We start from the raw sequence: 16835 nt of genomic DNA, 5'->3' as shown, positions 1-16835 counted from the left end.
GGCCGGCTCAGTTTGAGCTGGTCACGGTGGTGCGGTGCAACAATGCACATCCCATCTTCTTCTTTCTCCTTTCTTTCTTTCTTTATATTCTAGCCAACAGCAGCTCCAATCCGAGCAGAACTCGACCTGAACCGGTGCGACCCGGTGCGGTGCGACTCGAGGAAGATGAGATGGCCATTAATGGCGGATCTCGAGCGGAGGCTTCTTCCGCCGATCAGGCTCTTGCAGATGGTTTTTGGGGGTCCTAGGAATCTTTTAGACAAGCTCCATTGAAGCTTGGAGGAGGATGGGTCAGTGGGTTCGGACTTGAGAGGGAATGACCGATTTCTCTCTCATTCTCTTTTTTTCCCTAAAAACCTAGCTAGGACGGCTGGGATCTCTCCAGGACGGACGGTTGGGATTGGAAAGGGAAGAGGGTACGCGGATCGTGCCAGCAGGCTGCAACAGTTTCCATTTTCGAAATTTTTGTGCTTTTGGGGCTTGTTTGCACCCAGAATCGTGTGCGTAAACACGTGCTGAATCACTTGAAAATTAGGAATTTTTGTCTCACGTGTGTTCTACGTCATATGGAAGGTTTGGATCATCCATATGGATCGTGAAGGTGGGCCACCGATCAAAACTCCGGACGCTCATCCGTCCGCTGCCACAACGAAGGGAGAGGGAGAACCTTTCTTTTTCTGGTGAAGTACGGGTCAGCCCGTGCTGACTGGTCTCCCAGGACCCGTGCACGGCGAGTGCACCACTCATGATGCACACGCAACATTTTGTGGGGTCCACCGTGATGTTTGTGGAAAATCCACTCCTTTCAAACGATTCCATAGGTCATATTAGGACATCTTGCTAAAGATGAGGTGGATCCAAAGCTTTGGTGAGTCGTAAGCTGTGATTGGAGTATTTATTTGCGGCTTTCCACCGATCTAAGGGTCAGATTGCTCTAGGTTCGAGCATCAACGGTCAAAAAGCTCTAGGGAACATTTTTTTGTGTTTCAGCCTACTCTCTCTATGTTGATGACTCCATTACTGTTATCAAAATCCCTTTAATAATATTTTTCATCTTTTTATGCTAATATCACTTGTTTTGCATTTTATTATTATATATGCATACATATATCCGTATTTATTTATTTTTAGGGCCTGCCTTTTATAAGAGTCATAACTAATAATGTCATATTGAGCCAGTTTGTTGTTTCAAGTTAAGTTGATGGTTGGATCGAGCCTACGTTTGATTTGAGTGATCCCTAATCCAGTTTCCATTACTCCTATCTATTGGGCCACTAAATTATAGTATTCGAGTGTTAAATCGTTTGATATTACTTATACATTAGACGGATGGTGGATCCATCGATCCAAGGTTTAAATCAGCTAATCCACATCTTCCATTTGTTTTGTCAACTCGAATTGGTGTCGACCCAAAGGATGAGGTGTATCCTAAACTCAGATGGACCATACTTAGTGATCTCATGGCCAACTAATGATTCCTGCTAGCCTGATGGTCAGATTATGGGAATTTATTGTTAGATCGATCCATGAAACGTTGTGATTGATTCATAGTTTATCTAAGGAGTCCTAAAATGGGTTATACTGATGATGTGATGGTTCATCTCAACATTAGTGGATGGATGGCTTAATATATGGATTGAGACTGTTTTCAACGGTTGGATTTAGACTGTAATGAATGTGAATGTTCAAGTCAAGTTGGTATTTGTACTAAGTTAGGTTACTTGGTAACACCTGAGTACTAAAAAGTATGGGGTGTTATAGTTAACCATTTGGATGTTTCTTCAAAATTAAAACATGTTTTCAAAATATTTTTAAAGAGTAATCATTAACATTGATCAATATGGTATAAGTGGGAGAATGTAAGAATTCTATAAGGTGGGTTTTATTGATAAACAGTCTGGATTGCCCTAAGGGTTGGATAGTGTGATCAGGAGTACTAGTGGACCTCACTCAGTTGTGATTCATCTAAAATCGTGTAAGGGGTGGTGCACTACAATTGTGTCACACATATAGTGTTCTAGTTAGACTAGGATTACCAAATTCATGTGGAGCCTTAGGGAGATGTGTTTCGATGGGTTCCAAACTCCTCAACCCTCTCAACTCCATAAGTAGAGATGGGTCCCCAACCCTACATATAATAGAAGCTTTTCATCCCATCATGGTGCTTCTCTAAGGGTGTAAGGTGGGGAAGATTTCGGCCATCTTCTATGGCTATGACTTCTCAAACAGGTACACCTTTAACTCAGTTATTTGATCTCCATACTCAATGCATAGCACAGTCCCTTGCAATTTGCATATAGTTTGCAATAACACCATTATTGCACAATGATCACATATATGGAAATACCATGGTATTTTGACTATCCAATTCCAAGTTTGGAATCGAGTTCTTCCTTTGGGTAAAACAATAAAATAAGTGAAACTTGCATTTAATGGACCATGGAATTGTAATCAACGGACTAGAGCTCACAATTGATGCTGGTCACCTGTACACATATGCAACTCGAATGTCACGTGTAAAAGGTGTATATGGATGGACAACGTGAATAAAACACATGCATCTATGTGGAGCTTGTAAATGTAATGGATTTCGAAATCCACCAGAAATCGTGTATTATTGACTGTCAGGAGTGGATTATATGAAACATGGATTAATTCAATCCTTCCTGTCATTTCCAAAAGTGAAATGAAGTTTGCATGGGACCAAATGCAATTGCATATTCCATGCTCCAAATGATTTGCACATGATTGGGTGGATTTAACAATGATGATGTACGATGTATGGTTGACAAGCAAATGCAACAACTTACAAGGGCCAAATGAGATCATTCTCTTTAGGAGCAGTTCTGCCCCACGTACATGCATTGGGTCCCCTTACCCGATGCCAGTAGGGATTAATCTGCCCACTTTGTTAGTGTATCTTGACCTCTTGTCATACTACCAAATTGAGCCAAATGAACCCACTAGTGTTGTTTGCTCTGACTTAACAAAAATTCAAGAGAAACTAGGAGAAAAATAAGTTACGAGAATAAGAACGAGAGTAGAGAAGAATTTGTTTTTACTTGCCTTGCAAATTGTTCACATAATTGAGCCATGGGCCATTTTCCTTTATTTGGAAGTGACATAGGACATGGGGTCCTTACTTTTCTTTTATTAGTTCTTTTTTTTAAAAAAAAATTTATTTATTATCATTTTCTCTAAGATTAGTTTATGTAATTTTACCATTCACTTAATAAATAAAGGGAGAGGGTTCAATATACAAATCTCTAAGTATTTTTTTCTCCCCAAGTTCTTTATTTCCTCTGATAAAAATGATTTATGGACATAATTAATATACATGGATAAAGCTAGTTGTAGAAAATTCACCTTAAAGGCCACGGTTAGTTACAAGAGCCGAGTTTAACGGATTTGGATAGTTTGCAAACAACACTAATTGATTTTAGTTGAAAAAAATTTAAATTGTTTGAAAAAAATAATAATTGGAGGGAAGTGAATCACACACACACACATAGATGTGTATGACATGGGCATGTTGCATATGTGCTTGCAACTCAGTACATACATATGTGTGTGTGCATGCAGTCACAGTCCCTATCATGCCTCATACTTGGTGAACGGTTTCACATAATTTCCGAGTTCCGAATCTGACAGTGATAGCCTCTGTAGTACCCCGATTTTGGTTCCCATTTCTCATATGCCAAGTTCTGAAAGTGGAATTCCACAAGGAGGATTTTCAAGGTGATTTATATATATATATAAATGAGCATAACCACAAGTGTACCAAAAATCAAAACATCATCACATGTCCACTATAAAACTTTTTGTATAATGCTGGAAAGGAAAAATACAAGATATATCAAAAACTCCAAAAGATCAAGCAACTGCTCTGTTAGTGCCTCAGTTTTGTCAATGATGTGAGCTAGGGTGTCTTGAGTCAGTTGAGTTTACATGGGAAGAAATTGAATACTGAAGACTTGAACACTTCAAACATCAAGGCCAAAGACAACAGGTAAATCATGAGATGCCTTGGTAAACTAGCCATAGACCACTTTAGATTCTAAAACAACCAACCTTTAAATGATTCATCCCATAGGTAAATATTTAATTCATCTAGACCAAGCCTTAGACCCTTAATGAACATGTTAGGTTAGGCTTTAAAGAAGTACAAAGTTGTAATAAAAAAATAAAAACAACCCAAAATTGTAATTTTTAATAGGAACTCGATCCTATCGACAGGTTGTCGATAGGTCTCAATCGATCGAAGCTCCATCCCTCGATCGATCGAACATGGCTAGAAATGTCTAGCAAACTAACTATCTAATTTATGGAATTTTTTGATCTTTTCAAAGGACGTTCGATCCTATTGAAATGGTGTTCGATCGATCAAAGGAACCGCTTGATTGATCGAATGTGTCATTTTCTACCTATTTTTTGAACGTTGCAAATTGATTTTTTTATAAAGGGCAATCAGACCTTGGGAATTTTAATGTATTTTTTGTTTAAATAAAGTCTAGGTAATTCTTCACTCTTAATCATTCTTTTAAACTCTATATGGAAGAGCCTCATGAAAACCTTCTTGTGATTAATCACTTAAATGAGTATTCCAAGCTCTATTACGAAGATGTGGATGAACTCTCCACTTTTCTAGAGATTGAAGACTAAGCTTATAGATATATCCTGGTCTAAATAATCTAAAATACACATATAGGTGAACTCCTACCAGGGATCAATTAAAACTATTAGTTGTATGAGATTCAACCTAACTGTCATTACCTTGGTCACCTCATAGGTACATCAAATGTAAGGTGATTGACCGTAAGAGTTGAAGCATCCACATCAACGATCGAGGGAGAAAATGAGAAGTCGATTCAAGCACGGAAGAATATTGAATAAGCATCTCAAGAGGGCACATCAACAAGGCTCAATCTGACAAGTAAAGTTATGAATTTAGAGTCCACATGCTCTTTTCTTGTATATAATTGAGTTTGGAGTTTATGGCCCAAACTTGCATAGGTTCTTGTGTAAGTCCTATCATCACCAACACAAGTGAGTACGTGTGTAAGTCTTTTTGTAGGCATCCAACGGGAGAGTACGTATGTTAAGTCCTTGTGTAGGTATCTGATGGAAGTGTACGTTTGTAAGATGATCTTGTGTAGGCCTCCGGGGTGAGTCTATACTTGAAAAGGTTAGGGGTGAACCTATTGAAAACTCTTAAGATAGTGAAATGTAGTACACTTAAGAAGACTATGTCCACCGAGAGTGGAGTAGGCAAGTAGCCGAGCCACTATATATATCCTTCTATTTGCGATTGTGATTGGAGCACATTTCTATTTATGCTTATGAGTTTAATTGGTTGAATTATATGAATGCTTGAATGAATGGTATGCTAGGCATTTGATTGATAACACACGCACACACAAGATTTCTATGTGATACATAGACTAGTGACTCAACTTGTTGTATAATTTGTAGTCTATATATACAATTGGACCCACTTAGCTTTGAAGTCTAAGTGTTAATTGACTTTAATTGGCACATAATTTTTAAGTGATCTTATTCACCCATTTCTAAGACTTACCATAATTCTATGCTTCGTTAAGATTCCAATCCACATAATATCATGCTTGAGCATGAAAGTTGTTGATACGTCCTAGCATAACTTACAATGTAAATGGATGCTTCTTACAAAACTTAGTGCATTGCGTGGTGTGCACACAATGCATATGATAAGTATATACATATTAGAGTAAGTGAAAATGATGATGGGCTAATTGCAAAGTCTATGAATGCTATCAGCCATACCTCGACTATGCAATGCAAGTGCCTACGAGGCCGAGTGTTATATGCTAGAGATGCAATACAAGCATCTCAATCCTTAATTAATCAACATAACATAACGATTCCCATCTGGAACATCATTGGGGTCTAGTACACTCCACCACTGGCCTGTTGCTTATCGCGCACATAACCAAGTGAGTGGAAGAAACCTCACTATTTGCCCCATCAATGGTATGCCATTGCCCACCTGGCTCACTGATAGTATACCTATTTCACGAGCTAGTTAGACTCAACCTAGCTTATAATCCATTCGCCCACATAGATAAGGTTACACCCCATTGTAATCGGCCCCAACGTAATAGGAAATGTGGCCTATTGGTATTTAAAACTCAAGTGCTCATGTTATCTACTCGGTCTCGACGTTAGAGAATCCTACTGGTAACATAAGGTTTATGACTTTCACCTAGGGACATCCTATGTGGTTAGTGACCACAACAGATTTTCTGTGTCCAAAATCTCATCAATCAACTGTACCAAGGCTGCGAACTACATCGCTGGTCTCGCCAAGGAGCATATGCAAACGTGTCATACATAACGCGTTATGCATGAATCACATTATCTAAGTCATGCAAAAAAACCTGCGTGCATCATCCAATCATGTGTGTGACCCTATCTCATATGGGTCCATTAAATATCTCAAAGTCATAAGGTATATGCTATGATCAATCATTACCCATAATAGACATATATATAATGCCTATGAATATATAAATAGGCATGGTATTCATTATACAAAGTATATTATCAGTGTCGACCTACTAGGCTAATTACACTAGAATGTTATCAAACATATCTAATATACATATGAGCCCAGGTAGTCCCCCTTTGTATCCAACCCTAATAGTACGGCAAGATATACTTTAAGGTGGGCTAGAGGAACGCGCAGGGTGGGAGTCAGACCCCGTACCATGTCAGGAAATGTATTCAATATAGGATTCATAATACACATGTTAAACAACACATAAGAGCTTAATATAAAGAGGGTAGGACCTGAATGACAAGCCCCATTAGAATTAGAAGATGTCCATGTGGCATGGCCCACCTGATACTTGAATCGGCCCCTTATAGGGTCCATACACTATAACGATCTAGATAACAAATGTACGATACTGATATATATATATATATATATATAGGGAAAAGGTACTATGTAGTCGAGTTCATGGGAATTTCCCATGAGGTCTCAACCTCATGGGAGGCATAGTACCTTTTTCCATATAGGTCGAGTTCATGGGAACTTCCCATGAGGTCAAGCTGTGTGGGCCCCACTGTGATGCTTGTCGAACATCTACCCCATCAGTCAGATGCACCATTTCATGGTGGACCTAGGTTTCAAAAATCAAGTCAATCTGTGACTTTTGTGGGCCACACCACATACAGAAGTTGAGAGGGGCTACCCTCCATTAAAAAATTCATAATCATTTGTTGGGCCCACCGAGATGTGGTTTGCAAATCCAGACCATCCATTATGTGTGTCCCACTTGGATGAGGGTTAAGACCAAGTTTTAGACGCATCCAAATTTCAGGTGGGCCCCACCAAGTGCTTTTATATGTTTTAGGCATGTCTTCACATGCTTTTAGATGGTATGGCCCACTTGAGTTTCGTATACAGCTGATTTTTGGGATATCCCATAATTTAAAGGGGACCCATCAAATGCACGGTGTTGATGGTCGACAAGCATCATAGTGGGGCCCACACAGCTCGACCTCATGGAAATTTCCCATGAGCTCGACCAAATAGTACCTTTTCCCATATATATATATATACACATGAAAGCAGGCGCTATGGCGGCCTCAAATCACACTGGATAGCGTGGGTAGGCCCCAATGTCTAGTGTGGGGTCCACCTGAGTCATGGATCTGCCTTGCTTATGGACTCATGCTCTGAAACGAGCTGCGAAAACGGATGGGAAACATAAATATGTAACATATATATCAAGGTGGCCCCCAAGGCGGGCCCACCCGCTTGGGCGGCATGAATAAAACACATTCATCAGGCGGGACCAGCTTAGGATGACCCATATAGATCACATACACCATGGTGGGGTCCACAGCGGGCCCTATAGACGGGTTGGATGACAAACAAACATTACAGTTGGCCTTAGGAAGTTTTTAATGGTAGGCACTTAATCAACACTATTTTCCCCTAAAACCGGGCCCCACATGTCCAGGTGGGTTGTCCTATGGATGGAGAACATAGATGAAACAAATACATCAAGTGGGGACCCCACGGTGGGCCCCACAAAAATTTTGGATGGAAAATAAACAGTACAATGGATCTTTGGAAGTCGGATGATAAGTGTCCAATCACCACCATTTCTTTTGGCGTGGTCCACCTACACCGAGCCCCACTCCCTCAAACGAGCTGTCATGCGTACGGACAGCAAGGATAAAACAATTACATCAAGGTGGGACTGTCGCAGTGGGCCCCACAACATGGGAAAACACGCTTGACAACAAGCTTGCAAGCAATGTAAGCCATTGGAGATCCGGATATGATTCATTTTTGGGTGGACCATTTTTGGAATCAAAACAGGGAACGGCTCTATGGGGCGTCTCTACAACGTGGATCCTTGAATTGGATGGGAAATACAAATCACGGTGGGCCCAACCCCTATCCTTCCAGTGGTGTGGTTCACTCGAACTTGGGCCTGCCACATTCCGAATGGCCCACCAAGGCCCATTGGGTTTTCTCTTGGCCAAATTGGTGGGCCGCTTGGTGTGAGGCGCGTACATAATGGTAGGAGTCGCCAGTGAGCCCCACGACCCTACATTGAATTGGAAAAATAAACATTACAGAGGGCGTAAGGAAGGGTTCAAGGATAGGCGTCCAAACCCACTCTCTCTTTTGGTGCAGCCCATCTGAGCATCAGATCTGCTTCATTTTTAGGTCTATGGCTTAAAATGATCTAGCAATCTAGATGGACGGCTGGATTAAATGCATACATTACGATGGGTTCCACAAAGTGGGCCACTTGTTGGACAGCGTGCAAAGGCACATTGCCCTGTAGTGTGGTCCACATCTGTGGCCCCCAAAAAGTTTGGATACAAGCTGATATTTGTGTTTTCCCTTCACCCACGTCCATGTGACCTTATGAACAGGTTAGATGGTAAATAAACATCATGGTGGGGCATAGGAAGGTTTCAACAGTGATGTTATTGTCCTCATTACCTACTGTGGTGTGGTCCACCTGAGATCTGGATCTCTATAATTTTTGGGCGCTTGGCCTAAAATGATCCGGAGAAATAGATGGACGACACGGATTATTTCTTGTTTATCTCCATTTTCCATCTGCAACCTTCCGTCCAAATCCCCCCTGATTGTCATTTTCCTTCAATCCAAACAGGATCCGATATCACTTGTTTCCCTTTCCCTGCCTGCACCTCCCCTGAATCTTTCCATCTTTTTTTTTTTTCCTGCAACCATTCCATCCCTTTTTAACACATGTTCTGAAACTCCTAATCTCTTCTTGTTTCTTGCGATGGGATTCCTCATCCCTGATGCAATACATCACTCGATACCCAATACTGAAATCGGCTTGAGGGTCAGAGGAGTTAGTGAAGCAATGGCTCAGACTCGTCAAACGCTGAGTCTGAGTAAGGCCTAAAGTCCACAGGAACGCTGGATGGAAAGACGTAGCTTGGGCCGTGAGGCACCTTGCCTGGCCGTAGCCTGAGCGTCCCGAGCCATGAAGCGAAACCTCTAAGGGAGGAAGTGCACCTCAAGACTCAATCAAAAGCCTCACAGAGGACAGCCCAAGCCGACTTAAGATCAATCGGCCCTAGAGCCATCCAAACATTAGTCTGATTCAAAGATTGAGTCGGCCAATAAAATGGGGGGAGATTAACTGTAAAACTTATCTCGACGCGACCAAATAAGAGTCGGCCGAGCTATGTTATTCTATATCCGGAAGTTTACCTAGTGAAACTCTGGATTTCTACTCGAGATTGTCGGAGATAAGGCTATAAAATCTAGGAATATTAGGAATTACGGATCCCAAGAGATTGAGATCAACTCTAATTATGGGAACCCTACAGGGCACAACACCATTATAAAAACGGAGACCTTCATGGTAAAAGGTATGTAAAAACTCTCGCCTTAAAACCTCTACAAAAAGACCCAGGTTCTGACTTAAGCATCGGAGGGTCCCCTGGTAAAGTCAGGGTCACCTTTTTCCTTCTTCCCGTGCATGTCCTAGGGTTATTACGGGAGCGAGCAAAAAACAGCATCAACAGTTTGGCACCGTCTATAGGAAACGATACAAAAAGTCGTTTTCTCTAAGTACTGAGCAGTCTCCAATGGCGAGAATAAGAAGAACCATTTAGAACGAGCCGAGTGAGGTCCCTATCACCGGACCATCGGTGACTGAAGGCCCGCTTAGTATGAATGGAGCCCAAGGGGCCCAGAACTAACCTAATAATAAACAAGGTTCTGCGGCCCGTCAATCAACCTCCATTTCGACCAGTCACACTCAACGGAATTGAGGTAATGGACATTTTGATAAGGAGGTCCAGGAACTCAGGACCGACATGAATTACATGAAGCAGATGCTAGAACAGATCCATCGCCAACAGGTTCAGTTGCCTCAACAGGGCGATGGTCGGGCAAATGCTCCACGACAATTCGTCGATCCTCAGCTCGTCACACCACGAACTGTCCCTCAGCAAAGCCAGCACCAGGGTCCGGTTGAGCCGGCACCGTCCCATATCTTCGTGACCACCCCGCTACCTGCCACCGATCTACGACACGAAATAGATCGGAGGAGACGCAGCAGGCCCCCTATTGAGGGAACGACTGATGGCAACGAACCCTTGAAGGCTGAGCTGCAGGACCTACGAAAGGAAATGCGGGAGGAGATTGCAGATACGAAGCAAAACTGCAACGCCAGTCAAACAAGACCCGAGGCGAAGGCGTCCCCGTTCACGGATGAGATCATGAAAGCTCAACTATCGGAGCAATTCCACCTTCCTCAGATCACACCCTTCAAGGGCAAACCGATTCGACCGAGCAAATTGAGTCCTTTCAAACCTATATGAAATTACACGATCCTTGGACACCATGATGTGTCGGGCCTTTTTTCTCACTTTGGTCAATGTAGCTCGGTTTTGGTTCAAACAATTGAAACACTTTCCTCGATAATTTCATTGGTGGGAAGAAAAAGTTGAAGTCATCCGCGCACCTAAACAATATAATCCAAAAGGAATGAGAGCTACTGAAGGATTATATCAAACGCTTCAATTTCGAATCACTCCAAGTCCGGAAGCATTCGGACGAAACAACTCTCAATTCCATCATACAAGTTGTCAGAGACAAGCCATTCCTTGCATCCCTGGACAAGAACCCGCCCACTACTCTGGTTGAATTCATGGCTCGGTCGGATAAATATGCGGATGCTAAGGAAACCCGAATCCTACGTGAGGGCTCTCAAAATGCAAAAACCCTAGCCAAAGAGCCAGCTAAAAAAGAAGTTAACTCGGCTAGTGGTAAAAAGCGAAAGGATGACCGGTCCCGCGATGAACATATGTTGGGTAAGTGGCCTGATCACAAGTTTTCGACGTACACTCCACTCAACAAGCCGCAAGAGCAGGTATTGATGAGATCAAAGGCGAAAGATTCGTCAACTAGCTAAATAGACTCCGGAGTAATCCGAACCAACGAAATAAGAGTAAGTACTGCCATTTCCATTGTGATCATGGACATAACACGAGTGACTGCTATAATCTAAAGCAGGAGATTGAGAGGCTCATCCGAGAGGGCCATCTCGGCGAACACGTCGACCCAGGAGTTAGAACCATGGAAAAATGCCCGAACGATAACCGGCCCACTGAGGACATCCGAACTATTATCAGTAGTCATTTAAGCAGAGGCGACTCAAATAACGCTCGAAAGAACCATGCGAGAAATGTTAGTCGACCTGAGTCCGAAATTATGGTTCTAGCTCGGCCTCTGAAGGAAAGAAAGCTTGAGAAGTACAGTGTAGCATTCATCGAGGAAGACGCAAGGGGCATTCATCACCCACACGACGACACTCTGGTCATCATCATCACTATCGCCAACACCGAGTCTTCAGAGTCCTCGTCGACATGGGCTCATCCACAGACATGCTATTTACACAGGCGTTCGACAAGATGAGTGTCGAACGATTGGCTCTGAGGCCCATAAAGACTCCATTGATCGGATTCCTACTGTTACGATCGACTTTCTGGTAGTCAATCAATCTTTGGTTTATAATGTTATCCTTGGTTGACCTTCTCTATGTCAACTCTAAGCCATCGTCTCAACTTATCACTTGTCCATGAAGTTTTCGACTGATAGTGGCGTCAGGGTAGTTAAAGGAGACCAGCATGACGCTCGGTAATGTTACGCTACTGCCCTACGAGCACTTGCGGAGATTACGACGATCGAAACCCAGGATCTGCGAGACGAATCTCCTGGCCACGGCCAGCCCATGGAAAACCTCATCCAGGTGCCATTGAATGAGTCGGACCTCACAAAGATCGTTTGAATTGGCTCGTCCCTGGTAGTGTCATTAAAGGAGAAGATGGTAGCCCTGCTCCATCGAGACGCAGACGTTTTTGCATGGACTCATGATGACATGCCGACCATTGACCCTTTGGTCATGACTCACCGCCTCAATATTGACCTGACTTACAAGCTGATCCATCAAAAACGGAGCGCACTTAGCCCTGAGGGGTACGTTGTAATAGAGGAAGAGGTTAAAAAACTCCTTAAAGCCAATTTCATTGAAGAAATATAGTACCCCGAGTGGGTGGCCAATGTTGTGTTGATCAAAAAAGCTAATGGGAAGTATCAAGTCTGTATAGACTATACCGACTTAAACAAAGCTTGCCCTAAAGATAGTTTTCCCCTTCCTCGGATTGATCAGCTAGTTGATAGCACTACGGGGCATGAATTACTTAGCTTTATGGATGCTTACTCAGGTTATAATCAAATTGTAATGCATCAGTCCGATAAATCAAAAATCACCTTTGTCACTGACAAAGGTCTTTATTATTACCGAGTGATGCCGTTTGGATTGAAAAACGCTGGAGCGACCTATCAAAGATTGGTCAACAAAATGTTCGCCTGACTCATAGGACAAACAATGAAGATCTACATCGATGACATGCTCGTCAAAAGCATTAAAACAATTGACCATATAACCGATCTAGAGGAAATGTTCCTCATCCTACGAAAGTATAAAATGAAGCTTAACCCGAGCAAATGCGCATTTGGCATGGGCTCGAGCAAATTCCTTGAATTCTTGGTCAGCCAACGGGGAATTGAAGCTAACCCGAAAAAAATCAAGGCTTTGTTCGACATGGAGTCCCCCAAGACAATCAAAGATATTCAACAGTTGACTAGAAGGATTGCAGCCCTAAATCACTTCGTGTCTCGAGCTACCGACAGATGTCTCCCCTTCTTCAAAACAGTTGAAGGTTCGACAAATTGTTGATTGGACAGAGGAATGTGAGGGCGCCCTCCAGTAACTCAAAGAATATTTAGGATCACCGCCACAACTTTCTAAGCCCTAGCCAGGCGAGCCTCTACTGATTATCTAGTAGTATCTAACGCAACAGTAAGCTCGGCCCTGATCCGTGAGCATGAAGGCAAATAACTCCCCATCTACTACATCGGCAAGGCTCTCGTCTTAGCGAAGACAAGGTATCCGACCCTAGAAAAGGTGGCCTTGGCACTGGTTATAACATCTCGACGCCTACGGCTATACTTCCAGGCTCACTCGATCATCGTGATGACCGCCCAGCCTCTACACCAGATATTACAAAAACCAGAGACTTCAATGCGACTTACAAAATGGGCAATCGAACTTAGTGAATTCGACATCCATTATAAGCCCCAGATAGCGATTAAGGGACAAGTCGTGGTAGACTTTATAGTCGAAGTCACAGTGCAAATCGAAATCTCTTCTGCTGACCCAGGGGCATCGTTCGATCACTCCCCTCTCACCCTCCCTGTTTGGTCTCTCTACATGGATGGCTTATCCAACTCTAAGGCAAGCGGGGTAGGGGTAGTTCTGGATACTCCTGATCACACAGCCATTCAATATGCCTTGAAACTTGAATTTCAAGCCTCCAACAATATAGCAGAATACGAAGCTCCACTTCTAGGACTTTGGCTAATGACCAGTTTAGGGGTCACTCATCTAAACGTGTATAGCGACTCCCAACTGGTCGTCAACCAAATAGCCGATATATATCAAGCTAGAAAGGTGAGGCTAAAATCCTATCTTACGAAAGTCAGATAGATGATCGTCGGGTTCCACCAATGTTCTGTTACCCGGATCCCGAGGGCCGAGAATGCCAAAGCCGACCTCCTAGCAAAGCTCGCTTCAGCCGACAAGGACGATATCCCTAGGTCCATTCCTATTGAATTCGTGGCTGAGCTAAGTGTCGGGGGAACTGAACCTTCGACCCTGCTCCCCATCAATTCTAAACCATCTTGGGTCGACCCAATCGTCAGATACCTTGAGACCGGTGAACTCTCAGACGTTCGTGTCAAGGCTCGACGTTTGAAGAATCGCGCTGCCTGTAACACCATGCTAAACAGAGTGCTGTACAAGAAAGGATATTATGCATCCCTCCTGCGATGCCTGAAACCGAGTGAGGCCAACTACGCTCTGCGTGGAATTCATGAAAGCATCTGTAGTAATCACTCGGGCAGTCGATCCCTGGCTCACAAGGCTATTCGGTAAGGATATTATTGGCCGACCATTCAGTAAGATGCTCAGAAACTCATTCAGGGTTGCGACAAATGCCAGAGGTTTGCCACCATCCCTCGACAGCCACCCGAAGAGCTGACGCCAATGGTCGGACCTTGGCCTTTTGCCCAATGGGGAATCGACATCATCGGGCCATTCCCTTTGGGGAAGGGTCAAACTAAGTTCACCGTTGTCGTCGTCGATTATTTCACTAAGTGGGCCGAGGCCAAGCCGCTGGCCAAGATAACCGAGGAAAAGATCACAGACTTTGTTTGGAAAAACATCATCTGTTAGTTCGGGATACCTCGGACTATTGTCTCCGACAACGGGAAACAGTTCGACAACAAGCAGTACTGGGAAATGTGTCAGAATCTCAGGATTAGGAACGTTTACTCATCCCTGCGTCATCCACAGATGAACGGACAGGTCGAAGCCGTCAACAAGGTTATAAAGCAGTACCTTCGGACTAAGCTAGACCGAGCCAAACGAGCATGGGCTGAAGAACTTCCTAAAATTCTTTGGGCATACCAAACTACAGCCCGAACCGTGACAGGAGAAACCCCATTCTCACTAGTGTATGGCTCGGAAGCAATTGTCCCTGTGGAGATCGGCCTACCTACCGCCCGAGTAAGTTCGTTCAACGAGTAATAAAATGAGAAGTTGCTGACTCTTAACCTTGACCTCCTGAACGAGATCAGAGAGTTGGCTCGACTTCGGACAGCCGCCTATCAACGATTGGTGCCTCGATCGTACAACACCCGAGTTAAAGTTAGGCGATTTCGAGCAAGGGACTTGGTCCTCCGAAGAACTTTTCAGAATACCAAGGAAGGCGGTGGAGGGATGTTGGGGCCCAATTGGGAAGGCCCTTACATAATCGTAAACACTGTCCAACCAGGTACTTATCGACCGGAAGACCTAACAGGGCAGCACCTGCCTCATCCTTGGAATGTCGAGCATCTCAAGATATACTATCTTTAGCTCGGTTAAGAAGCAATCTACACTCGGCTCAATTACTTTAAACACTTACAAGAATCATACGAAGAAAATGTAGAATGCTAAGTAGCAAAAAAGAAAAAAACATATATTCATTGATCAGTAAAGTATTACATTAGTCGATTCATTGTTTACAATTGTGTCAGATTGATAAAACAATAAGTGCTCAACACTCGGATATAGGTAAAGGATGATGCTCATTGCTGTTGACTTATTCAGCTCCGAAGCTTGGTGTGCTTGAAGTGCCTGAAGGAGATGTGGGGAGCAAAAAGGAATTTCATTCCACCTCACTGACTTCAAGGCTCGGCCTCGCTCGATGCACCATGAGCTAACCCAGGAGATGCTGATAGAGCTTCATCAGGAGCAATAGCAGAGGCGTCATAAGTGTATGCCTCGGGATCAACCGCTGCCTCGCCATTGGACCTTAACTCGCCCTCGTCGAAGCCGGATAGATCTAGATGGGGGAAAGCATCTTTTATCACTTCGATACACTTTGCGTAACCCTCTCGGTAGACAAGGGTTTGCTCCTCCTCGTAGGCCAAAGATGAAAGAAACTGTTCCACCGTCTCAACCTTTGCAGCCCCCAGAGCAGCCTTGGTCCCCTTCATGAGCTGTTGAAGCTTCTTCTGAACCGAGGCATGTTCTATTGAAGCCTGTTCGAATGCCAACCTGGCCTCTTCCAGTTAGAGCTGTACACGAGTCGAGTCGAGTCGAGTATCGCACTACTCGTACTCGGCTCTTAATGCCCGAGTCGTGCTCGTACTCGGACTCTACTCAGCCAACGAGCATGGACTCCCTGCTCGTACTGTACTCGCCCGAGTACAAGCCGAGTACGAGTAGATAACGAGTCGAGTCGAGTCCAAGTTTTCGAGGCGAGTTCGAGTACGAGCAGAAATTGGCCAGATTTAAGGCCATCCAAGGTCCATATTTTGGACAAATTTGTGGGCCGTCTAACAGTCCAAAAATTGGACAGATTTAAGGCCATTGTAAGCCCCGTATCCTAGATCGTACCTTTCCTTAGGCTTCCGCGGTTTTCCCGGTCGAATTCCGGCAACCTTCAACCCTTAATTGGTAATTGCGCACGACCTGGATTCTCATGCCTTCAACCCGAGTCGACTCAACCCAGGACTTGTACCTTAGCGACCGCGTCGTCGCCGCGGTTCCGATGCCGCGACTCGCGCGCTGATGCGATGCTCTGGTCGGGAGTTGTGGGCCAGTGTTCGGTGTGAGGAAACGCCGCGCGTGCGAATTCCGAGGGAATCTCTACAAGGTGTCACATCAATC

Source organism: Magnolia sinica, chromosome 11 (genome assembly GCF_029962835.1).
Source record: "Magnolia sinica isolate HGM2019 chromosome 11, MsV1, whole genome shotgun sequence".
NCBI lineage: Eukaryota > Viridiplantae > Streptophyta > Magnoliopsida > Magnoliales > Magnoliaceae > Magnolia > Magnolia sinica.
Note: the sequence above shows the minus strand (reverse complement) of the source record.